The sequence below is a fragment of the Rhinolophus sinicus genome, linkage group LG05 (assembly GCF_036562045.2).
Source record: "Rhinolophus sinicus isolate RSC01 linkage group LG05, ASM3656204v1, whole genome shotgun sequence".
In the NCBI taxonomy this organism is placed as follows: Eukaryota; Metazoa; Chordata; class Mammalia; order Chiroptera; family Rhinolophidae; genus Rhinolophus; species Rhinolophus sinicus.
The window spans coordinates 184231093-184256452 of NC_133755.1; the positions used below are offsets into that span (position 1 = coordinate 184231093).

Sequence of the window (25360 nt, forward strand, 5' to 3'; positions counted from 1 at the left end):
GGTACGTCCTCCACATGGCCCAGCTCAGTGACCCCACAGGGACGTCCTCCTCGTGACCCGGCTCAGTGACCCCACAGGGATGACCTCCACATGACCCTTCTCACCATCTCATGGGGGATGGCCCCACCTGGATAAAGCGTGGGCTTTTCCACCCCACTCCAGATGGGGTCACGTTCATGCCAGGCAAGCACTTCTATTTCTGCCACAAACTCAAGTGAACGGGAAGTCGGGTCCCTAGGCCAGGCCTGTGGGGTAAGTCATGTGAGCCCTGTTTACAGCTGGGACACTGAAAGGCCCTTACATCTGCAGGACACGAGGCCAAGACAGAGCCTGAAGTCCACAGCCTGGGGACCAACATGGAGGGAAATGAGCTTCAGGCCGAAGAGCGTGGTCTGGTGAGTGATGAGAGCGCTGGTGCTGTGGTGGTGCCGCGAGCTTTAACCATCCTTATGGGGGGGCGGGGGGGCTGAGGAAGAGGCCGGTGCTGCGAGCGAGGCCCTAGGCAGAGGTTTGCTGGTCCCCCAGGGGCATCCCTGTCTGCTGCTTGGCCGTGGCCGCTGCATCTCCCCTCCCCTCTCTGCACAGGACCTGGGTGCTGACTCTGAGCCAGCTCCGCCCCCACTGAAGGAATGCCTAGGTGGTTTGGGAGCCAGCTGACGGGACAGGCAGGCCGCCACCTGTCTCACAGGTCACTGGAAGCTCTGGAAGCTGGGTCAGGGTTGACACAAGTCCGTGCCTGCTTCTGGGCAGGCGTCCGGGCCCCTCACCTCCCCTCCTCCCGTCTGCTGTGCATCCCGGATGCCTGCAGCCCCAAATTCCTGCCGTGCTGCAGGCGGGCACCCCCCTCCCCCTGAAGGTGCACAGCTCAGGAACCCACTCTCACCCGACCTGTCACAGCCTGAACCCACAGCCTGCGGCCCCAGCACAAGTCCCGTCTGCTCAGCCGGCAGCTGGCGAGCAGGCTGTGACTCAGGACAGGGAAGTCCCTGGGCCACAGGGCAGAGCATACCCCCACCCAGCAGGCTGGTGGGCCCCCACTTTTGAACATCAAATAAGGCGAAAGTGACTCGTTGCAGTCAGGCTTCCGAGGAGAAGTCCATTCACAGGTGACATGGCCATCCCTCGGGGTGACTTCCCGTGTCTGGAGCTCTGGGTCTCCAGGTGTGAGCGCCCACAGCTGTGACTAGGCTGCCACGTGGGCCTCAGGAATGCTGTCAGCCCACAGGAATGTTATCTGCTGGGAAGGGCCCGAGCTCACATGAAGCCAGCTAACCCGCAAAAGCACAAACTCCAAAATCAACACGTTCGGAGGAACTGGCAGCAAAAAACAGGCTTAACCGCGAGAGCCCCTGAGGCAGCGGCGCCCGCCCTCCAGCTGCACCAGGATGCTCCCCTGGTCTGGAACACGCTGCTAGGCTCTCCCTGCCCCCCTTCCTGCCACAGCCTTTGGAGCCCCTGTGCCCAGGCGCCTGGGCTGCCCGCTGTGGGCACAGCAGGCTGGCAGGGGGCTGTCCTCGCCTCACTCGTCCCACTGAGGGTTCAGTGTGTCTGGTTCACAGTCGTGTTCCCAGAAATGAATGGAGTTTACAAACAGTTGTTCTTTCAATTTAGTCTTTTGTCATGTTTTTGCAATAAAGGCTGGATCTCCTAGGACCATCCTGATGACATTTCTCCCAACCAGCCGCCATTTATCAGAAAGTCAGGCCCATGGTCACCGGTCACCCCACATGATTTATGTGTCAGTGGTGACTCCTGTCAAACCGTCATCAGACGTGTGGGACATTTAGACCTGGAAGAGGCCTCCGGGGTCATCTGGGCCAGCGGCCTCATTCTGCACACAGGAAAATGAGAAATATTTCATTGCCTGTGGGTCACAAGGTCACCACCGGGAAGTGAGGATGGGCCCTCGGCCGCTCCCGGGCATCCTTAGATGAGTGGCAGCCCCGTGCCGAACGCCCACGCCAGCAGCATGAGTCACAGGCCTGCAGAGCCTCACAGCCCCCTCTCCATCCTCAACGAGCTCACACTTGCTAGTGGAATCTCGCTGTCCTGCCGTCCCGCCCCCGGCACCAACACCGGGTGCAACACTCGTGGGAGCTGGCAGGCGCGTTGGGTTCGAGGGCCAGCTCACGCTCCCTGCTGACACGCCAAGCGAAGGAATTTGGGAGAACAGACCTTTCCAAGACGAGCCTGAAGCTCCCAAGACTCTCGTCACTGCCGTAAACATGCTTTGCAATCTTTGGTCGGTACAGGTAAAAGCACCAGTAAACCTAAGGCGTATCTGGTAAACTCATGAAAGGTGGATGTACCACAGGCGGCACATGGGGCGCTGGGACCCTTTTCCTCATTGTAGCCTGCTGTCCCACGGTCGCCTGTGTCACACAGGCTGTGGCTGCTGGTGGCAGAGACCAAACTGCGTGCTCCTCTGCTTCCATGTGTCAGCCCATAGCTTGTGTTTTTCAAGATCTTAACAAGGTGTGGGGACAGAGCCCCAGAGAGTAGTTTACAGGCTCTCGGCCTCACGTGAAGGGTGCTGGCTTGGGTGGTGAATGGCCGTCGGCTGTGGCTGATTGGCCGTCGGCTGTGGCCGGTTAGCCGATTGGCCGCTGGTATAACTGCTGAGGCTACGAAGGATTGCCGAGGATTGCCGAGGAGCCGAGCAGAGCCGAGGAGAGCGGAAGAGGAGAGCCGAGACAGAGGAACAGAGTCGAGAGAGTGGAGAAGAGTCGTCGGTCGGTCGGTTGGCGGAAAAGCGGACGGCAGGTCGTGCGTCCGGTGGGCCCAGCCTCTAGTGAGACCATAGTGGTATGACTCCCCTACCTATGGCTCCGTGGGTGTTCCTTTTCGGCCTCACCATATCCTGCGTTCTTGTGTGGGGAGCGGGAGCAGAGACCCCGCAGGCCACCCCGCCTGAAAGATGGCGCAGCGAACAGGGTCTCCCGCACAACACAAGGGGTTCATTTTCTTTCAACTTATAGGGGGACTTTCTCCAAATGGTCCTCACCGCAGGTGTTACTGCCAGCTGTCCCCGACTGGGCCATGTGATCTGGGCAGCCGCTGTGAGCGCCCACGGAGCTGCGTCCCAGTTACCATCACCAGCCATCCAGATTGCCTAGGACTGTCCTGACTGTGGGACTGGAAGGCTGAGTCCTGGGAATTGCCTCCGTCCCTCAAACCAGATGTCTGGCCACCTGAAGGGGAGCCCCTCACACACGGGGCAGATTGTGACAACAGAAAGCTTTTCTCAAGTCCAAGTGAAAGTTTTGGTGAGAGAAGAAAATGGAAGGGTGAGTGGAGAGCTGTGTTCCAGGTCTTAGATGCAGGGGGAGGGGAGAGCACGGGGCTCAGTGGGTTTTCCACAGAAGCCGGAGGCCCCTCCCTCCTCTCCAGGGGGCATTGTCTTGTTAGTCACATGTCACATAGCTCCATATTCACCAGGCACAGGAAGACAGATGCTCCAACGGGTTTTTCTGTCCCCGATTCCTGTGATGTGACCAGCAGGGATGTCATCTGAAGGGCGTAGCTTCTGCTCAGCCATAAACATGGCCCCCCGACTGCCTCTGCAGCAGCTCTCGTCCCAGCCACCCGGCAAGACTCCCATGACACTGCGAGGCTGAGGTTGACACCTGCCAGCTCCTCAGCTCTCCTGGGGCTGGGTTACTCCTGCATCGGGCCACCAGCGCCAGGCTGGCACCTGCCACCGCAGCACATAGGACCGGGAAACGCCTCTGCGGAATGGGAGTCCAAGGGCTGCCACGTGGGGTCCAGAGGGTACTGTACTGGGTGGGCCGCTCCCTAGAGTCGTGGGGAGACACGCGGGCAGTTTCCAGGCAAGACCTCAGCAGGGCCTACTGATCCAGGGAGCCCAGCTATCTGGCCGTTGGCCCAAGCACTGCCAGCACCGTGCTTCTTTCCATCTCATTCCAGAAGCTGTAGCCGGGCAGGGTCCCAGGGACACTCTGGCACAAATTCACTCCCACATCTGCTCCAACACACACAGAGAGGGGACTAAAAGGACTGTGGGAAAGGTGCACGCATGCTCACACAGCGTCGGGTCCAGAGCAGCAAGGGATTGAAAGCAAGGGGGTCACGTGGTGTCCTTGAGTTCAGGGTAACGGGAGAAACGCATCATGGAAGGAAGACACGCAGGACTGCAGGGGGCGAAAGACAAGAAAACGTTATTGAAACAGGAGAGAAAGAGAAAGAAGGGAAGGTCTGAGGAAAGGCCACACAAAACCAAACAGGGGACCTGGGGACAAGAGGTGCTGAGCCCCACCCTGGAAATGCCGGAGGCGCCAACAGGTTGACCCCAGCACAGAGGGGCGAACGGACTGACCGCAGTGGGCTGACACCACATCCACCTCTCCTGGCATGTTTCCTTCTTCATTTCCAACATGTTGACGCATGCATTTACCAAGAACTGAATGTCTGAAGACCCCACATGTAAGAGCTATGAAGAACCAGCTGTTGGAAAATTTGCTTTTCCAAAATACGTGAACCACTCAGGCTTAACCTGGTCGGGATTCTGCAGGCAACACACCTTGCCATTACCCAGGCCTCCCACCTCGACCCAAAGCTGTGTCCACACAGGCGGTCACTGACTGGAAGCCGATGCCCCCTCATGAGCCCATCCTTTCTCCTGCCCGTTTTGTGCCCATTGAATCTCCCACCACAGACCCAGAATTAGTGCCAGCAAAACATGAGTAAAAACTCCCAATTGTGCAGAAAAAAACATGATGAAGTAACCTTCTCCATTTGGAAAACCAATTCACCCAAGAGAAAGAGATGGAATTCATAACAAGTACTTATTGCCACACCTTTTCAGGTAAAAGATAAAAGTAAAACGCCTCTGGTCAGGAGGCATAGAAAGCTGGAATAGGAAACGAAATAGCAGACAGCCCACTCGCCTGGTTCTGCGATCTCATCCATGTCCACCCCAGATGGGAAAGCCTCTCTGTGTCCACCCCACAGTGATAATGATTTGCCTGTCCGCCATGATGCAAATGGCCACAGTGCCGCTCAGCGTAGCAAGCTCTCTGGAACCCTGTGGACCCCCTTTACCTGCCGCCGCACCGACAATGGGAGAACGGTAAGCCCTCATGCCCTCCTCACGCAGAGGAGGCTGGTCAGTCAGTGAGTGTGACTGCCAGCTGGCTGGCAGTTCCTTTGACGTTATTCTTCCATATGTAACATTTTTTTACATCTCTTTGGGCCAGGCTGTCTGCTTACCTGAATTTCCGCCCCTCCACTGACCGGGTGGGATGACAGAGAAGCGACACAGGAACCAGATCACCGGTGACGGCCCACCGGGCACTGCGTTAGGCTCTCACCAACCGACTCAACCCTGCGATTCTACCACAGTGAGGGACTCTGGGGTCTTCCAGTCGTTACGATATCTACCTCCGGTCCAGTGGGAATCAGAGAAGGTAAGAACTAGGCAAGACAGTTTCCAGTGGTTTCTGGGATTGTTGGGACTGTCACTTGCTATGTGGGAACTGCGGTCGGGCCGTTTTCTTACAATCCGTACGCCTCTCACTCTTCCGATATTTGTCCCCTTTCACTGTGATGCCCCATCAGTCCTATGTGCACCCAGGACAGGAGGGTCCGTGACTAGGGACTCACAGGATGTGTCCGTCACTCTCGCTCATTTACAGGAAAGTCTGTTCAGGAGCCAAACACCTGAGCGCAGGCACCTGCTCCTGCTGCCATGTTTGCTCTACAAGCTCCCAGAGCATGGGCGCAGCAGGCCTGGTCTCAGCACGATGCAGTCAGCAGAGAATCCCCAACCCCCTCCCCGGGGTGTGTCCCTGTGGCTGTGGGTATGATGCCCTTCTCCAGGCAGTGGAGACCAAGGGTCCGGCTGTGGCCCCACCAGGAGGAAGGCCATTCTGGTGGGGTGTCAGCGGTTCTGCCCCTCGTCTGTGCTCAGACCCAAGGCTCAGACGGCTGAAAGACCTCAGGGAGGCTGGCGCCCAGGGTAGCGGGAGCCACCAGTGAGTCAGGTGATATCTGACATAAAGCCACCATCACATGAAGCTGTAACTTGAGCTCAGCAGCTGGTGGAACATGGAGGCCACAGGAAAAATCTCTGGGGACTATGCTGAAACCCTGGCTTTCTGCTGGCCTGCATGTGAGTGTGTGCAGCCCAGGAAGGCTTCTGAGTCAGCGGTCGGTGGCCCAGCTGGGTGACCACCACTGCTGACGGTGCACTCATCTGCAACGCATGGCAGGGCGTGGCCAGACGGCTGTCAGGCTGCTCAGACACTGAAACTGCCTGGTCACCCCCAAGCCCACAGCTGCTATGACAGAAATGCTGTCTTTGGTCACCCACCTGAGTGAAAGGCCGGCCAAGGCCGTGGAGGCACGGGGTCTGCTCCTCCCGGTGACAGTGTGTGGGAGCCGCGGCGGCTAGAGCAACGGCCTGACCAGTGTGCCTCCCGCCTGACCCGTGTGCCTCCCGCCTGCCAGGAGAAACTCACAGCATGATGGTTTTCATAAAAAAGGACTGAGTGAGTTCACGAGCTCACAGAGGAATCCTTGACACCCTGCGTGCAGGAAGAGCTGGGGGCTGTCGCAGAAGGCAGTGTCAGGTGCAGGAAGCTGGCGGTCCCCGGGCAGTGTGTGCTGTGGTCACTAGCAGTTAGTCACGACGTCTACCCCACGAAATAACTGCGTTGTCATCACGCCAGCTGGTTTAGTACTTCTGCAGGGTTCTGACTCAAATGTACACCTGAGACCCCAAATGTGTGAGTTAGCACCATATCCAGCCCTCTCTTGCAGTTTCTTCAGCCCAAATGTCCTGACGGTGCCTCCAGGCCAGGCCTGTGTCACCTTCTTCTTTGGGACAGGTGAGGACACCATCCCGTGTCCCCGCAGTCTGCAGGGCCGAGCTTCCTGTCTGAGCCTGTTTCCTCACCATGTGGGGGGACCCAAGGCCATGATCTTCTGACAGGGTGACATCAACAGTATGTTCAAACAGTTTTCAGACCCTGGAAACGAAACACAGTGGAGGCCGATGCCTGCGTTCCTTCGGCCACCTGGAGTTTCCTGCAGGGTTTTCTCTGTCAAGGGCATGTCCTCTGCCTTGGTCTTCACCACATCGTACTGAAGAAGCAGCTCCACCTCCATGTCACAGCGACAGGCCCTGTGGAAACTGAACACAACACAGGAGGGCCGCTGTCCATCAGCTCAGCTCTTTATCCAGTGAATGCCAAGGTGACGTAGAAAACGGGCCCTTTTCCACTAAAAACAAAGTGTAATGTATCTACTTCAAACACAGGAAGTTACTTTATATACAAGAGCCACTGGGATTGACCAAGCTTCCTAGTGCAGACAGCTCACTACTTGTCAGACTATTCATAAACCAAACCACCTTTTGGGTTTTTGAAAAACGATCAAATCATGAATGCAAAGACATGCCTACATTTTGACATCAAGCTTCACTTTTTTCCAGCCCAGGGAGGCTGGTTTCTCCCCTGGAATCCCGTCTGCTCTGGGCTCCTATGCTGCTCGGCCCCTGGCTTGGTGCAGGGTCACTGTGTCCGCCTGTGTTTCGCTCCTTCTGACGGTTGCCTTGAAGGTCAGGCCTGACCAGAGATCCTTGGCTCTGAACATAAAAATCCCTTCAAAGCAATTCAACTAATTTTTCAGGAAAATTCATTGAATTCCCCACTAAACATCACTTACCCAGACTAAAGGGAGTTACAAAATCTTTGCTCTGACTAGAGTCTGACAGAAGAATCGGAAAACTGTAAAGCATGTAATGTGATGGGATTTTATCTGAAGTAATGATAACGCTGTTAAAATATTTAATCAATTAATAAAGCATTCAAGGGAAACTGTGGCAATAAAAACAGGTCTTTGGGAGAGAACGTGCGATCCACCGAAAGCGGAGCGATCGGGGCCATCTGCTTGCTCTCGGTGGCCCCCACATCTCTTTTCTTTCCTTTCCTTTTTAAACACTGCCAATTAGTTGGATTTAAAATTCAACCCAGGCATTTTTTATTCAAAGGAGACCATTTTCGTTTGAAGAGGAGCGGATTTAAAGCAGAAATTCTCCCCTGCTGGGCCCTGATCAGCTATTGATTAGGGGGGCTGCCACCCCAAGTCATCAGTGCTGGATAATAGGCCCGGAGCTCACAGGCCTGAAGGGAGCACACTTGTTCCAGGGGAAGGAAAGCCGGCCTTTGTGGAAAACCAAAGGCCCTGGTCTCTCTTGAGGAAAAGAAATGTTAATTGAAAAATTCCTTAAATAGGTGAAGGCTCTGCTTTACATAAAAGGTGTGAAATCACAATCAGAGGGCAGGAGAGAAGGGGCCCTGCCTTTTACGCGGGAGACCCTCTGTAATGGTGCTGATTGCGTTCCATTCACCAGCGACCTGGGCTGATAGAAGCGGCCTTTCAGTAAAAGGGGCCAGTGACAGCTGGCCCGTGGACACGGGGAAGTCTGAGTTAATTGGCCCCTTGACAGGGAAAATTAAAACAAAGAAACTTCCCATTGAGTGCGGGGAAATACAGCCTGATGGTTTTCATAAATAATCGATGCATGTCGTCTTCATGTTGTCAGTTCACCAACCACCTCAGGAAAATAATCACATTGCCATCACGAAACTTTCTCAGATGACCCTTAAAATCACATTTGGGACAGTGACTTCATCCCCTCAGAGCATCTCTGTGTAACCAATGCCTCCAGACGAGAGGTGTGTTGAGTGCAGACAAACCAGGCAGAGCCCGGAAGGGCTTGTGCGGGAGCAGCTCAGGAGAACGTGCAGGGGACAGGGCACACACACATGCGTGGAAAGGAGTGTGTCACCTCAGTGCTTTTCCCAACCCTTCCCGCCTCTCCTGCTGTCTGTGCAAGCGCGGGACAAAAACGTGGGGTCCAGGCGCTACTGGCCCCTGCGAGCCCTCCTGTCCTGTCTTGCTTCCCTTTTCTCTGACCCCAACACTGTCCACACCTTAGACCAAATTTGGTGGAAGGAAAACATTTCAATTCCTTCTGTGTCGGCAGAAAACCAACCACCAAAGAGGCTAAAGCCCCCCCAAGGGCACCTGGGCGCTGGCACTGGGTGTCAGGACGGGCCAGCTTTCCAGACTCACCCTGCGGGGCAGGGAGATGGCAGGGATCCAGGAGAATAACAGGACATGCCACCCAGCCTGTGAGTCACAGGAAAAGGCCTGAGGCAGCACTCGCCTGCGGTGGCAAACCTGCTGGCACCCCAGCCCCCCCACACGTGGTCACTTCCCTTTTGCTTTGGAGACATCGGAGCCCATGGAAGGACACAATGTAACAAAGATTTAGAGTACGCTCTCTAGTAGCAGTTGATTATTAGAAACACTCACTCAGCACTGCCAGCTGAACAAGTAGACATTGGAAGCGTGGCTGTGACGCCTCAGGTCTCCCTGCTCCCCAAGGAACAGCCGCTTCTGCACAGACACCCTTCCTGTTAAAAACAAGAGGAACGCACACTTGGAAGTTTTCCGTTAGAACTAGTGCTTCTCGCTAATTCAGAAGGAAGACTCCTTAAAACCAGTGTTTTCTGTTCTCCCTCCTGACCCCAGGCTCTAAGGAGTGAAACGCGGTGGGCGGAGGGGCTGACGGCCCAGTTTGGGTGAACAGGCTTGAGGCCCAAGAACACGTGACAGTAACAAGTCCACACGCTGCCCCTTACCACAGAGCCCAGCCGAGTGGCTGCGGTCTTCACTGGAAGGAGGCTCTGTGACCGGGTGTGGGTCACAAGATTGGGATGCCACTGATCTCAACGTAAGAGGAGCCCCACCTCCTGAGGTGGGTCCCCCTGGGCCTCAGGGTTCAGAATGACAGCACTCTCCATCCCTGCAGTTCTCGGCCCCTGAGAGTCAGGGGTCCTGTTGGGGCCTTAATTTTCCTAACAAATGAAGAGAAGAGACAATGTCACTCAACCTGCACTTGGGTGAGGAGGGGTCCTGAGTGTGTCTTCAGGGCAAAGCGCCAGACCTGGTCAGCACAGGGCCAGGGTCCACGTCCCCTGAGTCAGAGCAGAAGGAGGCTGTGCTGTGACAGCCGTGCCTCGTCCCAGGCTCAGCATCTCTGGAGTGTTCTAGGCCGGCCAGTTCACCAAGAGGACACACACGTGAACTCCATAAGTAGTAAAAGTGCAAATTAAAATTTCCCAAGTTTGCAGCATCTTGATGCATCTATACTTAGTGTCAGCATGGAGCGGGCCGTGAGCCTGTCGTGTGCGCTGGGGACGTAATGAACCAGGAGCTAAGGACCTTGACAGGGCTTGGGCTCTTAATCAGGAATTCTGCTTCCTGAAATTTATCTTAAAGAAACCATTAAAAGTTTATGCAACAATATGTATGCCAGGACATTCATCACAGGTTCATTTTATAATAATACTAAGTAGACAGGACTTTAATAAACCACAAAAGAGGACTCGTTAAATAAATTTTAGAACATCTACATGGTAGGATACTCTGCACACATTATGAAATTGTATTTTTAAAATATTTAGTGGGGTAGGGAAATGTTTGCAGTGAGTTAGAAAGATGGTTACATTGCACAACAGTGTGTGTCGTTGACAATATTATAACGTAACCTAGAGATTGTTGGCAGGTAAATTTTGTTATTTTTTGCCACAATTAAAAAAATAAAACACTAGTTTCAAAAGTGAACAACCCCAATTTTGATAAAAATATATGTAATATAAACAGAGAGAGGGAGACTCTGGACAACCTGTTCATTTCCCTTCCTCCCCCACCCATGTGTAGCCTCGCTTCTTTCCATCTCGTCTCGGTGAGCTCACGTCTTCCCATTCAAACCCATTTTAAGCCAGCCTTCCATCCCTAGAAAATCAGCCTCAGGAAGTAAATTCAACTCTAGAAAAAAATTTATTTCAGAACAAGTTTATGCCAGAATTCTTAGTAGGAGTAAAGAATGTTACGGTTTTAATTATTCAAATAAATATTCAAAAGAAGAAAATGTTTAAAAAAAACAATTATTTTGAGTTCAGTGGACTATTGTGTAGACAAGATAATGAATGAAGGGCAGAGAAATGCTTATATCATCATATAAAGCAAAACAATCAAAATATAAAATTACACATGATGCACGTAATTATCTAAAAACAACCAGCGTTGTACATGGAGAACCGCCCGGAAGACGGTGGGACACAAATGACTTCATTTTTCTACTTGTCTCTGTTTCTAGATTTTCTAGAAATGAGCAGCTATTGCTTTTGACTTGGCACACACAATACATTTTATTTCTAAGTACAAAAGTCACATCTAGGTGTCTTTCCTCACGGAAGGAAACTGTTTCTCTAACGTCAGAGATGTCAGATTTGTCCCATCGCCGCTGCTCTGTCTTCGGTGGCCCAGCAGACACTTCCCTGGGGCAGAGCGCGTTGAGCTTGGCCCTGCTCACCCACCGGGAGACCCGCCGCCACACCACGCCACACCACGAGGTTCCCACAGGGTGGCGAGAAACGCTCTATGCCTGGAAAAGAAGCAAGTACGGCTTAGAATATTAAAACATACACTGTAAGAACTCCTGCTCATTTCTGAAAGCATGTAAAGCCTCAGCTGTGTTTTTCACATGGCCACACGTACCCACAGCACACGCAAGCACGCACACCAGGGCACCCGGCACACGTGCAAACATGCCGAAGCACGTGCCCCATCTCGTGTGTGGGGCGCTGCCACAGACTCACCCTCTTAAGGGACTAAAAAGAGCCCCAGGAAAGCTACCAAAGTGGGATTTCCACCCCCCGGAGGTCGTGCACGGCCCTTTCTGTTAGAACCCACAGTTTACGGGAATTTCCCTGCGAGCACAGAGGATGCCGAGAGCCTGGACACCACAGCTGCACACCTTCGCAAGGTCGGGGTGGGGGTGGAGAGGGCAGCGCAGGTGGCAAGATGCACCTGAGCTCACAGTAAAAAGGCAGCCGGCACTTGTCCTGCAATGAGAACAACGGGACCTCAGGCAACCAGATGATACAACGCATCAAACTGAACACATGAGGCTTTTAAACTTTCACATTTGGAACTGGCCAACATCAATTATTTAAACACAAATTGAATTAACAAAATATTCAACATATGTTCTTTTTAAACTCCGCTAAATCTGACGAGACTCCTAAAAGCTGATCTAGGGGTCAGCCCGCTGAAAGAGAGGGGCCGGGGCCCAGTGAGTAAAAGCAGCCGTCGGTGGTCAGCTCTGCGCCGTTGGAGACCTAAACTCGCCGTCCCCAGAGGAACGGGTGATTCATGCTGCCACCAAATGTGTGCCCATACCTGACCCTGAGCTCATCAAATCCTGCTGCCACCATCTGCTGTTTGTAATTCCTCTGCAATATTTGTGTTTGCTGCCTCGTGTGACAAACCGGGAGGGGGTGGGGAGCGGTCCCTGCCCGGCGAGGGCGGGCGCTTGGCTGGCTGAGCCCGGCCAGAAGGCATCTGTTGCTCATAGGCCTGCAGCATCTGCCACTATTTCTCACTTTCCCGCTCGCTGTGGGATACGGTTTCTCCCAAAGGTGGCCTTTCCATGCTCGCCATCAGTCCCGTCATTGTCCTACCCGCCCGTTCCCACGGTGTGGCCTGGACGCCATGCCACCCGCCTGTGCTGGCTGCTGTCTGTAACCCAAGATATTGTGTGATCGGGTTATGCCATTAACCCTTTTCCTGCTCATCAGGACATTCAATTACGCCCGGCAGGGGAAGCAGATTGAGAGGGAGGACAGCCAATCCCAGGAAGCTAGAAAGTTTACAGGATAATAATGACAGCAACCGCCGAGCTGTCAAAATAACGCTTACTTTCAGAGAAACAGAAATGCTTTTTGACAGGGCAGCTTTTTCTTCTTTCACTTTTTTTTTTTTAACTTAAAATGCTCTAAAAGGACACATTGTCTTTCTCCTGAATACGGCTGTTAAGAACGATGATAAGATGTGTGGGGGGCGCGGTTATTTATGTGTCTGATCTTTGAACACCTGCTAACGGGGTGCAGCCTGGCGGCCGACGCGTACACTGTCCCAAGCTGTCATCTTTCCTTGACCTTCTGCCAAAGCCCAAGCACGTCAAGGGCTTCTGTTCAGAACTTTTAGAGGTGACGTCCTCACACAAGGCCCCGTCCTTCTTCCCAGAAGTTACTTCTAAGTGTGACACCGTCCTTACTCCTTGTGTGGACAGGTCTTCAGGCTGAGCAGGCAGACAGGGAGGAGAGCAGTGTGGCCACCAACCACAGCGGCACCCTTCCCAAGAGTTCTGGGGAGGCCCCAGGAACTCCACCGAACACCTCCTGACAGCCCCCCAGGCTGCGGCCATTCCCCTGGACGGTGTGAGCTTGTAACCGCTCTGTGCTCTGTCCCCTCCCCAGGACCCCAGGCTGCGGAGCCTCCAGACACCCACCTCGCTCCAGGCCCTGTGGCACCTTCGTTTGAGTTCGAAAGACCCCAAGGCCACATGATTACTTTGCATACGATGACGGCACAGCCAGATTTGGGAAAGTAAGTATTGAGCAGAAGATTTTCTTAAATTAAAACATTGTTGACGTTCCCAAGTAATTCAATATTGAGTATCGGCTCAGTTATTCTGGGTATTCTAAATTGGTAAGTAATTGGCAGTTCGTAAAGAGAGGGGAATTTTGTTGAATGCCTACTGTGTACCGGGCAGTATATGAACAAGTAATTGACTTTCGCTCATGCCAAAGCTGGAGGTGACGTGGTCGCCCCCCCTTGCAGATGAGACAGGCATCCAGCCAGGGCTTGCTCCCCGAGCCTTTGTTACGGCAGAACATGGATGAAAAAATAAATCCCCAGAAGGCAGGATGTCCCACCTCGATTGGTGGGATGGATGATGGGCTCTGACACAGCCCCTTGGATGTTTTCACAGCTTCTTAGCTGAAGGTGGGAGAGAGAATGGGCTGCAGAAATGCAGCTGAGGGTGTGGGGTCCCCAACCCGCGAAGACAACTCAGCCCTCCCTGGCCTGGCTGTGTCGTCTGTCCCGAGTGGCTCCCCAGTGTCCCCGGGCGTCCAGCAGGAAGGAAGGGAGGTTGTTTCATGGTGGATGTGCCTGTCCCTTCCCTGGGGGGAGCGTGGGAAACCCAATTTTATGAGTTTGGCTGTTTGCCTCACAAACCAACTCGTGTGATCTTCCACAATCGTGTTATGAGTTACGTCACATGGACACCAATTGGCATTTCACGCCCACACACAACGCGAGCTCGGTGCCGGGCCGTGCAGCATCTCGCTGCTGCCCCCAGAGAGCGTGAGCCCCACCCCCACCCCACCCCGGCCGTCACAGCGGCGCCATCCGCCCATGGAGACAAAGCCAGCGTACAGGTCGCCCCCACCCTCTGGGATCCAGGACAGCATAGCCGGGGCGCCAAGTACCATTCACTGAGCGGCCGTGTGGTTACAGGGAGGCAGGCGGTGTGGCAAAGGCCCTGGCCGCCTGTGCACCTGGGAGGTGCTCGCTCCTTTCTGTGAGACCGGAGCTGCGTGTAAGCTTGCCCATCGCGAGCTCCACGTCACCCTGGGCAGAAGGACCCCACAGGGGAGCTGAGCTTGCCAGGACACACAGGGTTTCAGTGGTAGGTCCAGGAGATACCTCAGCATCTGTCAAAGACCCAGGATGCCTCCTGCAGCCCAAGCCCTGAGTCATGGCTTCTCCATGTGTGAGAGACTCTGCCCCACGGGCAGGCCTTGGGCAGCAGCACAGAGAAATCACACGACGGTCCTTCACATGCCACAAATCACCCTGCAGTTTGAAACAGAAATCACCACATTCAGGCTCCCAGAGCTGCAGCTTCAGCACTGGACCCGGGGCCTGGCCCACTCCCGGCACATGGTTTCATCCCGTATGCACGCAGGAGTGAGTGAAGGAGGGGACGACACAGGAGCCCCTGGGCCACACCCTGAACTACAAGCAGAAGCCATGACCGGCAAAGGTAAGGGACAGCCCTGCCAGGGCAGACGGGCTCCGTGCGCATGTGGGCCTGCTGGGGGCAGCCTGGAGATTTGAAATGCCCGCTAATGAGGCGAGGGCTTAATTCTGGGAGCGGGAACACTGTTCTGGGCAGCCAGGGTCTGTGGTGTGTCAGAGGGAGGATGCACACAGCCCGACGAGGGAAACGTCCACACCACCAAAAAGCAATACGACTTGTTTCCTGTGGGCTGTCACCCTGACCTTGTCCTTGGGAGCAGAAACTGGTTGTCTAACTCACTCTAACATCAGCTGCAAGAGCGCTGCGTGGACGCTGGCGATTACCCCCACTGAGCAAGCTTTGTACCCGCGGGGCACACGGCAGCACACGGTCCTTGAGCAGCGGCAGGAATGTGTGAGCAGCGCCCAGGCTGTGCCCTGCAGGCCTTCATTTGGAGACCGTCAGGGTGACAGTGCCCGCTGGGTGTCCTTTCCAGGCTGCGCAGGAGCAGATCACGGAAACGCAGACTCGTGCTGGCCTCGGAGAGCACACTTCCGGTCCCCTTCCAAGGTGGCGTTAACTTAAACCCCAGCGACAGGGCAGCTGGAAGTCTTGTTTCCCGTGAACACTGGCTGCACACCTGCCCTGGGAAAAGGGAGCACAAGCGAAGTGAGGCGGCAGCAGCAGCAGACAGGTCGCAGAAGGGAGATGGCTTCCTTCCCTCATGCCTTCTTCCCCACAGGGAGCAGACCTGCCCTGCCCTGGCCCTGAGGCCCCGCCAGGGCTCTCACCTGAGCCTGGGCTCTCACCTGGAGCGTGGCAGGGTGTTTCAGCTCCCAAACCCCCTCCCCTCACCCCTCCACAGTCTCCTCATGTGTTTGGGTTATAAGTGCAGCCCCCCCCTTCTAACCAGGACTCTGTCCCCCTGTGGCAGAGCAATGCCCCAGGCCTCCCCCCACTTTGTCTGCTCATCTTTAGTTGCACAGATATCTGCCTCCCTTGCCCTCGCCCCCCAGAGGGGAAGGGGGTCGGACGGGAGAAGGGGAGGCAAGGGGGTGGGAGAGTGGGGCAGGGTGGTGGGGTGGGGCAGGACCTGCCGACTTGTCCACCTTGCCCCACCCCCAGTCCCCAAAGTGAAGCCAGCACAGGTGACTAGAATGAAGACAGAGGCCCGCCATACCAGCCTCTCAGGAGTCCCTACTCCCCAAGCCGTCTCTCTGAGTGACACTGGCCACAGAGCTAGGGCAGCAGCGGCTGGGGTTTGAGGGGACTGGGGGTCCTTAGGGGTTGGGGGGCTTGAGGGCTAGGCTCCACAAGGACGTGGGGCTGGGAGCATGAAGGCTGGGGTCCCCAGGGGCGTACGCTGGGGCCTGGGGGCTGGGGGCTGAGGTCTGCGTGCTCTTGGCCTCGGATCCCACAGGGAGGACGTGCCCGGAGCTGGCACAGCTGACGTTGGCAGCATCTTGCTCTGTGAGCAGGGTCAGTGCTGGTCGTGCTCACGGGGTTTGCAGCACACCCCCCACCTCCACAGGCCTGGGCCTGTCCCTCTCCTTTCCCCACTTTCTACTGGGTGTTAAACACACAGCCAGGTCCAGGGTGGGAAGTCTACCTTCCCAACTAAAAATATAGGTTTCCCAGGTGAGATACCCCCTCCACGCTAGGGCCTGGGAAATGCAGATATACCCAAAACTCAGACCAAAATCTGGGCTTCTAATCCAGCTTTGCTTCTCACCCAAAAGACAGAGTCTTACATGAAAACCAGGAGTGACTTAATAACGGATGGTATCAGGTGAGTCTTGAAGAGGCAACTAGGTGGGGAAACTGAGGCAGAGGCCAGCTGTCACACGTCACAGCCTGCATGGAAAACATGCTACTCGCAGAAGCCCACCCCTAAATGAGGGACAGCTTTTCATGTGAAGTCACAGGACCCAGTTAATGAATGTGGATGTGTGTCGCTTTTGAGAAGCCCTTCGTACGGAGAGAAGGGAGCTGCCGGCCCCTGTCCTTGTTCGGGAATTGGTGTGTTTCCCTTGCACCATTTTTTTCCTTTGAGGAGTCACCTAGAAAGGGTTTTAAGGGAAGACTGTGAATGTCTGTTTTTCCAGGACCCTCTCCGTGACGGACCTGCAGTGTGCTAGCGTCACTGCCCGTCACACATGCCAGGCCATGTCCCTGCTCTTCCCGGACACAGGGCCCAGCTTCTGAACCCCCACAGAGGGCAGGGGATGCAGTCCCCAGGGCGGACTCCCCAGGGCCAGGCAGACGTGGGTCTCACCCAACTTGAAGGACCAGTCACTCAGAGGCCTGCCTGTGGCACCACAGAGCCTTTTCATTTGCCTTAAAGGCTGTTAGAATTTATCAAAAGAAAAATAAGTTTTATTTACTTAACTTTTTTAAGTTCCTGTTGGGCACATTTTACTTTTAAAAGAAGGTTGGTAGTTGTAATTGCTGAGGCCCAGAGATGAGCCGCTAGGAACACAGGCCTGTGAGGGGCAGGCAGGGGGGCAGGGCTGTGGCTCGGCCGGGTGACCGTCGGGCACAGGGTGTGTAAGTCGGCCGCCGAGCTTTGGCTATACCTTGTCCTGTTTGTGGAAATAACCTAATTCATCTTCAGTGCTGGCGGGCAAAGGAGAGGGCCGTCCTGCGAGGGGAACATCCAGACGTGAGTGAGTTGATTCGATAAGGAAAAGGAAGAAAGACCGTGGGTGCCCCCATCACGTTTCAGAGCCCCCATGTGCAACACTTGTCACTGCGCAAACTCAGAGGCCCCCCAGGTGGCTCAGCACCTGAGGCGGAAATCGAAGTGCATGCTCCTTGTCCGGTGACATGGGGCATTTGCTGAATGACTGGGGTCAGTGATTCCTCCTTAGTTTCAAATAAAATTAAAACAGAGCTAGACGCTGCAGCCCAGCGCTGTGCTCTTGATCAGAGGGCAGCTTGTCCCCACAGGGCAGCCTGGGGGTGCGAGGCCCAGGCTGTGTTCCTGCCTCCCCTCCCGTGTTGGCCCTGGGACCATGTCGCCCATGTGTGAAGTGAGCTTCTCTCAGTTGGAAGACGGGGCAGCAGTCCGATGGAACCACGAGTGACAAGCACTCGTCTGGGATGGCACAAGGGGAACACTACCTGTCGGACCTACGACCCCGTCTGGCTGGGGTGCCACACGCCCCGTCCCGGGGAGTGAGCACCCAGGAGAAGGACGCCCACCTCACACAGGCCCAGGGCCCCTGCCGTCCACACAGGCAGGGACGTGCTCCCCGGAATCCACACGCTCTCCATCTTGGCCATATCCAAGAAAACCCACGAAACCCTGTGGCCTGATCCCTGCCAAGCGCTCACGCCCAGTGATTGAGCAGACGGGTGAGTGTGTGGGCACCAAGCCCATTGTGGAAGGGACACGCGCTTCCAGAAGCCAGGGCCAGTGTGCAGGCCCAGAAGGACCAGGAATCGGGGGACTCCTTGCTGCTGTCCCCTAGAGAGGTGCTGAGATGACCTCGCCAGCCACGTGTGCCAGGGCTGCTATGAGCCGGGAAGGCCTCTGCCAGCGTTCCATGTCACCGTCACAGCTTAGGGCTCCTGGTGCCTGACGCATGTTGTCCCGAAGCTCAGGGCCTTGATGTATGTCAGCTGCTTTGGTGACCCTTTCTGAAGGAATTCCATGTGTGTCTCCAGGGATATGCGTGGTCAGTGGCGGTCAGAGCCCTCAGTGCGAGAAAGGGCCCCAGCCTGGCAGAGGGAGCCCTCAGACCAGGTGGAGGCCCTGTCCCCACTGTACCCGCTCCCTCTGTCACTCCAGGACCATGCAGTGTGGCGGAGTTCCCGCAGGGCAGCCGTGCTACATAAGCCACAGCTTCCAGGCCTGACCCTGGGCCCGAGGAAAGCAAAGTCCTCTCCTGAAGTGGAATTCCACGGCAGCGAGGGCACGATTGCTGTGGGCGGCCAGGAGCAGCAGCCTCTCACCCTGTCACCCTCTGCTGAGCCCCCAGTCTCTTCTGCAGTCCTCCGGGTGAGAGCAAGGAGGAGTCAGGGTCACAGACGCTCAGCGGCAGAGCGGGCCCTGCCCTCAAGGTGACACCTTTCTCAATGGCCTGTCTCCAACTTCGGCATCTTAACCATTAATCAGCTGCATCAATCTGGGTCAGTGGGTGCATCAGAATTTCCATCCAAATGAGCACTTGATGCAGAGCTGGCTGATTTGAAGCTGGACGTGCAGGCCAGGCCCACCTGTGTGGCCCATATCACGGTCAGCCCAGCGGAGGAAGTTCCACGTAAACGGAAAGCAGTGAGTTTTGACGGTTTGTCAGCAGTCAGGTCAGGGAGCAGCTCACCGGGAGCCCAGCACATCCCCACTGGGGTTTCCAAGCCAGGCCGGCAGGGCCGCGCATGTCCGCGCTTACGGGGCCCGTCAGCCAGTGCCCAGAGACCTGGTCCTCCCGAAACCCACCGCCTGCCTCGAGGGACACTCAACACACCCCTGAAACTGAGGCCGCTGAGTCGTGCTGGGTCAAACACCTCCCATCAGGCATGAGTGCTGACGCAGCTGCTCCGACCCAGGACACGTGGGAACAGGAGGCTGATCTCAGGGACGCAGGTGAGACAGGTGTCCCTGTCGTTGGCAGAGACAAAACAGGGAAGAGTATGGAGGCGCCGGGAAGCGGCAAGGTCACAGCTACATGGTGGGTGGCTTCGCGAGCACCACTGAGGAGCCAGGGGTCAGGTTCTCTGCCTGACCCTGAGAAAGGTCACTGCCCTCTGTTACCTCAGCCCAAAGCAGGGATTTTACAAAAAGCCAGTGGGCTTTTGTAAAATTCTCCTCGATTCTTAGTTGAAATTTCCAAGAGAATCAGAGTACCATCTTACCTGTTTGCCACATCCGAATACTTTCAGTAAGGAAAGTGCCTCAGTCCTCCCGGGGACCCTGGGCCTCCAGCTGTGAGCACTGCCAGGGAGCGAGCTGGGCATCGGCAGGCCCCTGACAGCTGGAGTTGGCCGATGCTTGCTTCTGGTGGGGGGCAGGCCCTGCGAGCTGGTGGCCCCCGTTCAGTGGAGGAGACAGGATGATGCTTCTGGAAAGGGAGCGATGTTGTGAAATTACATGGAAACGCCTGCCCTGGGGCAGCAGGAAGTGTGGCAGGACGCCTGTCTCAGCGACTGTCCTGTCACATCAGAGGTCGTGAAGCTTATCGACCTGATGTGAACCCCAGCTCAGTTTTTGCTGCCTTCTCCATGTGTCGACCACACATTCAAGCAAGCACCTAACTGGTGGGGACCAGGCTCAGCTGTGAACCGGAGTGTCACCCAGGATCTGTCAGACCAACGAAGGCGCACAGGTCACAGGTCAGTGGTTTGAACTGGGCGGCTCCTGGAGACGCCGACCCTCAGAGAAGCAGCCGCAGGCTTTCTCCACAGACCACCTGCCTCAAACCCCTCAGGAGCTGTTATAAATGATGGGTGGAAGGAGAACCATGGGAACGGAGGCTGGACAGTAGCATTGGGGACAGTGAGCCAAGAGGCTCCTAGGTGGAGGGACGGCCAGGAGGGGCCCCTCAGGGGAATAGTAGCACAGGTGAGGGTGGCTGCCCCCAGGAAGCTCCTCACCTGGGTCCCACGGCTGGAGGCTGGGCCCGAGCGCGTTGGGGGGCTCTGCTCCCGCCCTAGGCCCCAGGTGCCCGCCAACTGCAGGAGACCCTGCTGCCCGGGGAGTGCCAGCTGTGAGAGGTTAGTGCCCAGTGCACGCTGGCCTTCTCCCTTCTCAGTTCTGTCTCCTGTTGGCTCTGTCTCTGCGTCTCTCCCTGTCTGTGTCTCTGTCTCTCTCTCCCCCTCCCCTCCCCCCTTCCCTTGTATTCTAGAACAGGAAGGCATTACTAGACCGAGACTGGAGCTCTGTTATCACCGACCCACCACGTGTCTTCGGCACAGTCCTAATGCCCGTGTCCCCGTTTTCTTATCTCTAAAACCCTGGCTTCCTTGTAAGTTTGCTGAGAGGACTGAACATGTTTCATACTTACAGTGCTCTGCTCAGCACGCGGCATCCATGATGGCAGTTACAGCTTACGTGTCCTAGAGCTGCTCATTACAGACTAAGGTAAGAACAGACGCTCCCAGAACTGAGAGCAAGGCTCCCTGTCAGCTCAAGAAAGGGCTGGCCCTCGTGTCCCACGTCCAGAGGACAAACCAAGGACGCACTTCAGGTTGATGGAGGAAGCTTCCTGACTGTGAATTTGATCAGGGCTTCACGGCACAGCTGGCACCTCGCTCTCAGAGCCTTTCACTCATTTGTCAGAAGTGAGTTCTGACCACAGCTAGTACTTTTAGTCTGCAAAACGTCCCCCAGACTGTGACACAGGGAGTCGCTCTCTAGAAATAGCTCAGCTGCTTCAGAGAGAAGAAGCTTCTGAAGCTGGACTTAAGCCCGGGTCAGTGCCAGATGCCTAAAATATCTCACCTTGTGTTACTATAAATCAGACCCCTCCGCTTTCTGAGCCATGCCTGGCACTTGGTCACCTGTCACAGTTGGCCACGCCCTCCCCGTCCCCCCAGGGGGTCTTCTTCAGGCAGCCTGTTCTGGGCCATCTTTTCATGAAATGCAGCTTCATAGAAGCCCCTCAGAAGAGGCGCCAGATGTAGCAGAAAAAACACGGGACATCCAATGACATTTGAGTTTAAGATAAACAATGAAATTTTTTATCGTAAGTGTGTCCCGTGTAATATCTGGGACACACAGTAAAGACTTATTTGTGGTTTCTCTGAAATTCAAGTTCAACTGAGCATCCTGTTTTGATGTGGCAACCCTGCCCTGGAGAACTTTATAAATAGATTCTTGTCAGCCTGGGGTCCCGCAGGCAGCTGAGGGGTGTGGCGCTCTCACAAGGCCCCGGACTCCCTAGGCACTGTGGCCCATTTACCTTCACAAGCATTAACTCTGCACAGCTCGTGCCAAAAGTTTTATTGTCTGAGTTGGAATGACACAAACACAAGCAAAAATCCAGGAACTGGACAGTCCTGAGGATACAGTGAAATGGGGGGAGGGGGGGAGAGGAGGCAGTAAAGTGACAGTCAGTGGGAATCATTTGAAGGGGACAACTTGCTTTAGTGACATCCAAGTGACCAAAGGCCACGCACATTGCTGTTTCCAAATAATGGAAGTTGTCTGCAGGATTGTGAGGCCACTTCCAGGCGTGGTCAAGCCAGCCCTGCCTGCCCTGTCTCGGTCTCCAGAGGCTGCAGGGGCCCCAGGGCTCTGCCCCCACACCAAGAGCGGTGCGTGCTGAGCTGGTCTTTGCCCTCTGCACCCTTTCTTCTGTGGCCCGTGGGCGCCCAGCAGCCTCTCAGCGTCCCTCCCAAGCACAGTGACATACAGCTTGTCATTGGGCTGTATCACCTCAGCCACACTAAGTCCCAACTCCCCAGTCCAGTACGTGTGCCGCCAAGTCCAGTGTCTCCCTCGAGTTGCTCCCAGTCCCGTGCGATGGGCAGCAGGACCGTGGGCGGCGGCGTGGGAGGGGAGGGCGTCCCAGGCTCCAGTGGGTCGCTCCCGCCTTCAGCAACTCAATGCCGCGTGTCCTGGCGCTTCCTCCAGGGAGCCCTAAGGCTCTGTCTGCGGGGAACACTCTATGTGCAGCCAACATACGTCTGTGGAACCTGTAGTCTGTGTGGGGGTGAGAAGACCTCATTCCTAGCGTGTGATTGGTACGTGCTCTGTGCCCGTGGCATGAACACAGCAAGTCCACCCGTGATGGCGTCTGTGCTTTCCAAGTTTCAGGGCAGTGGAAGGGGTGTTCTTATTTCATGACAAACCTATGGAGCAAGGGTGTCAGTCCCTCGTCAGGTGTGTCAGCCCCTGGGCGGGCGCCACAGCCACACAGTTCTGTTTTCATCAGCAGATGAGCCCTGCAGACTTGCCTGAGGCAACAGAAAACCCAAGTGGATTTTTCCTTATCACCGCTCTTCACAAGGAACTGTTTTCCCGTTCTTTCACTTTCACTATTCCATTCTCAATGCAGTCTCTGGGAAGTTCCAGGAAAAGATAATTTAAGCAGAGAAAGGCCACCATTTCCTGAACATTCGTGGGTCAGCATGAAACTGCTCCCGCTCGGCCTTCACACCGACACCACTGAGTCGGCCTGGGTCTGGTGGCACTTGTTTGGGGCAGCCTCTTGCCCCGCTCGCTCCTCAGAAGCCAGTGTGGTTTTTTGTCCCCGTGGGACTTGGTCTGTCTGCATCATGGGCCCTCGTCCGTCGTGGGCGGTGTGGGAGACTCGGGTGGGCTGTGGGGCCTCGGGTGGGGTGTGGGGGACTCGGGTGGGCTGTGGGGGACTCGGGTGGAGTGTGGGGGACTCGGGTGGGCTGTGGGGCCTCGGGTGGGGTGTGGGGGACTCGGGTGAGGTGTGGGGGACTCGGGTGGGCTGTGGGGCCTCGGGTGGGGTGTGGGGGACTTGGGTGGGGTGTGGGGGACTCGGGTGGGCTGTGGGGGACTCGGGTGGAGTGTGGGGGACTCGGGTGGGGTGTGGGGGACTCGGGTGGGGTGTGGGGGACTCAGGTGGGCTGTGGGGGGACACCAGTTGGGAAGGCCTTGAAGCCAATGGAGATGTCACCACTGTCCCCAGAGAGAAAGTACTTCTCCCGGCTGAGCCACCCAGAGAAGGTAAATGACCCAGAGTGGGAAACTCGAATCTCAGATAAGACCCTTTGTGTGATACTGACTAATCAACCAAGTCTACCACCTGACAAGTTGTTCCCGGGCTTCTGAGAGAAAGGGTGCCCTGTGTCCAGCTAGTCAGGCCGTGGCAGCCAACATGGTACCTGCTAACTGGGCTCCAAAGCGTGAAAGGGACATCCTTGCCCACCTGGACAGCAAGAAGCCACACGTCCGGACTCAGCGGGACAAGCTCCCAGGTGACGCCGAGGCCACTGGGAGGCTGCTGACTGCCACACCTCCTCCTCAAATAAGCCGTGTGGCATCCTAACACCTGCCACCTGACTGCTGTGAAGATGGACGGGATATAATTTTTCGTACTCTTTAAACACATTGGAAGGAAGACGAAATGTGAAATCTGCTATATTCTAGAATTGCCAGTCCCATTCACTAAAAGTCTGGCCTCTGAGGACACACCCCGCCCGGGCCATTGGTTCGGAAGAAGAGAGAGGGCAGAGCAAGATCCCACCCCCTCCTCTGCCTCCTCTCCCCTCTTCTCCTTTATTTCCTGCTTCTCTATGTCTCTCTGTGTAAACATGTGTGCAGACGTCACACACCCTTCACCCAGGTCCCTCACTGGTGTCCCAGTCTTTTCTTTCAGGTTGCTGTTAAACGTCATAACAGCATTAGCTGCAGACAAGAGGCCATGACGTGCTCTCTGTAGTGACTTCATCCGCCTGGGACAGAAGCCGGGGCTCGGAGCCGTCAGCTGCTCCCATCCGTCCTGTGTCCAGGGCACAATGGGCCCCAGTAACCACACACCAGTAGGTCTGGTTCACCACAAACGTGGCAAAAATAAAGCCTCACGCCAATATGTGACCAAGTCAAAATAGAATTTCTTTTTTTGGTTCATTGCTGCCCCACAAAGATCTACGTTCAGTTCAGCTAAGACATGTGCTCACAGCTCTTCACTCTCCTGTCATGTAGCCACTGAGATTGTGGCAAGGACAGAGGCCGCCCAGCACAGCCTATCCATGTCGGCCAGTGTGTGACCACTGCCTTCCTGTGGGGGCGAAAGACTAACACCTTTCCTCCCACCTTCCAAGTGCTTCCAACTGGGCTAACAATCCAATGAGGAGAGACAGATTAGCAGGAGAAAATCGAGTTTTAATGCGTGTGTGTGGGGAATCCACATAAACACAATTCCCAAGACAGTGAGACAACATCGGGTAAAGGAGAACAGTGCTGGGGTCTTAGATTTCAGAAGTGGGAACAGGTGACTTTACAGGTAGAGGAAGACGGAACACACCTGGCAGGCCAGTGCTTGCTGGGCAACCCAGAAACAGCAGGACCCAGGGCATCCAGCTGACAGGCCCTGTGTGATGTGCTCCCGCCCAGCACTGAAGGACCGGCCTCGGGCAGCACCCTGAGATTCCCTTCCTGGAGGAGGTCTTTTTCTCTGAAGTTCCAAGTCAGGAAAGGGGGACGTCTTTCCTCAATTACCAGCTTAAAAGGCATTATTCCAAAAAGGCATCATTTATGGTCCCTTCTTCCCCAGAGTCATCAGCTGTGAAAAGGCAGCGACATGCTACTGGCTCACAAGTGTCTGAGGAGGGGTGGCCCTGACGCTGAACACAATGGAATATTCTGAGATGGCCGACACGTGCACCCGCCTGGGGGAGCTTCTCGGCTGGGGAACAACACGCCATGGCGACATGGGTCGCGGACTCACAGGCTCACGGCTGGCCAAGCTAGAGAGTATCCCTGCTGGGGACTTCTGTGCACCTTCCTGGAGGCTCATTTACCACTTGGGGTCGGATCCG

At 55.5% G+C, this 25360-nt stretch overlaps 2 long non-coding RNA genes across 2 annotated transcripts; one reads left to right on the forward strand and one right to left on the reverse strand.

The window, feature by feature from the left end:
- The first annotated feature begins 260 nt into the window (after positions 1-260).
- LOC141571745 (uncharacterized) lies at positions 261-15540 on the forward strand. The gene is made up of 5 exons (XR_012496840.1): positions 261-395; positions 5217-5426; positions 13356-13485; positions 14852-14929; positions 15402-15540. It is a non-coding gene; the product is annotated as an uncharacterized LOC141571745 (long non-coding RNA).
- On the reverse strand, positions 15434-23159 carry LOC109435062 (uncharacterized). Its single transcript, XR_002135923.2, has 3 exons — positions 20911-23159; positions 19763-19968; positions 15434-15550 (listed from the first exon to the last, which is right to left on the reverse strand). It is a non-coding gene; the product is annotated as an uncharacterized LOC109435062 (long non-coding RNA).
- Positions 23160-25360: the final 2201 nt, after the last annotated feature.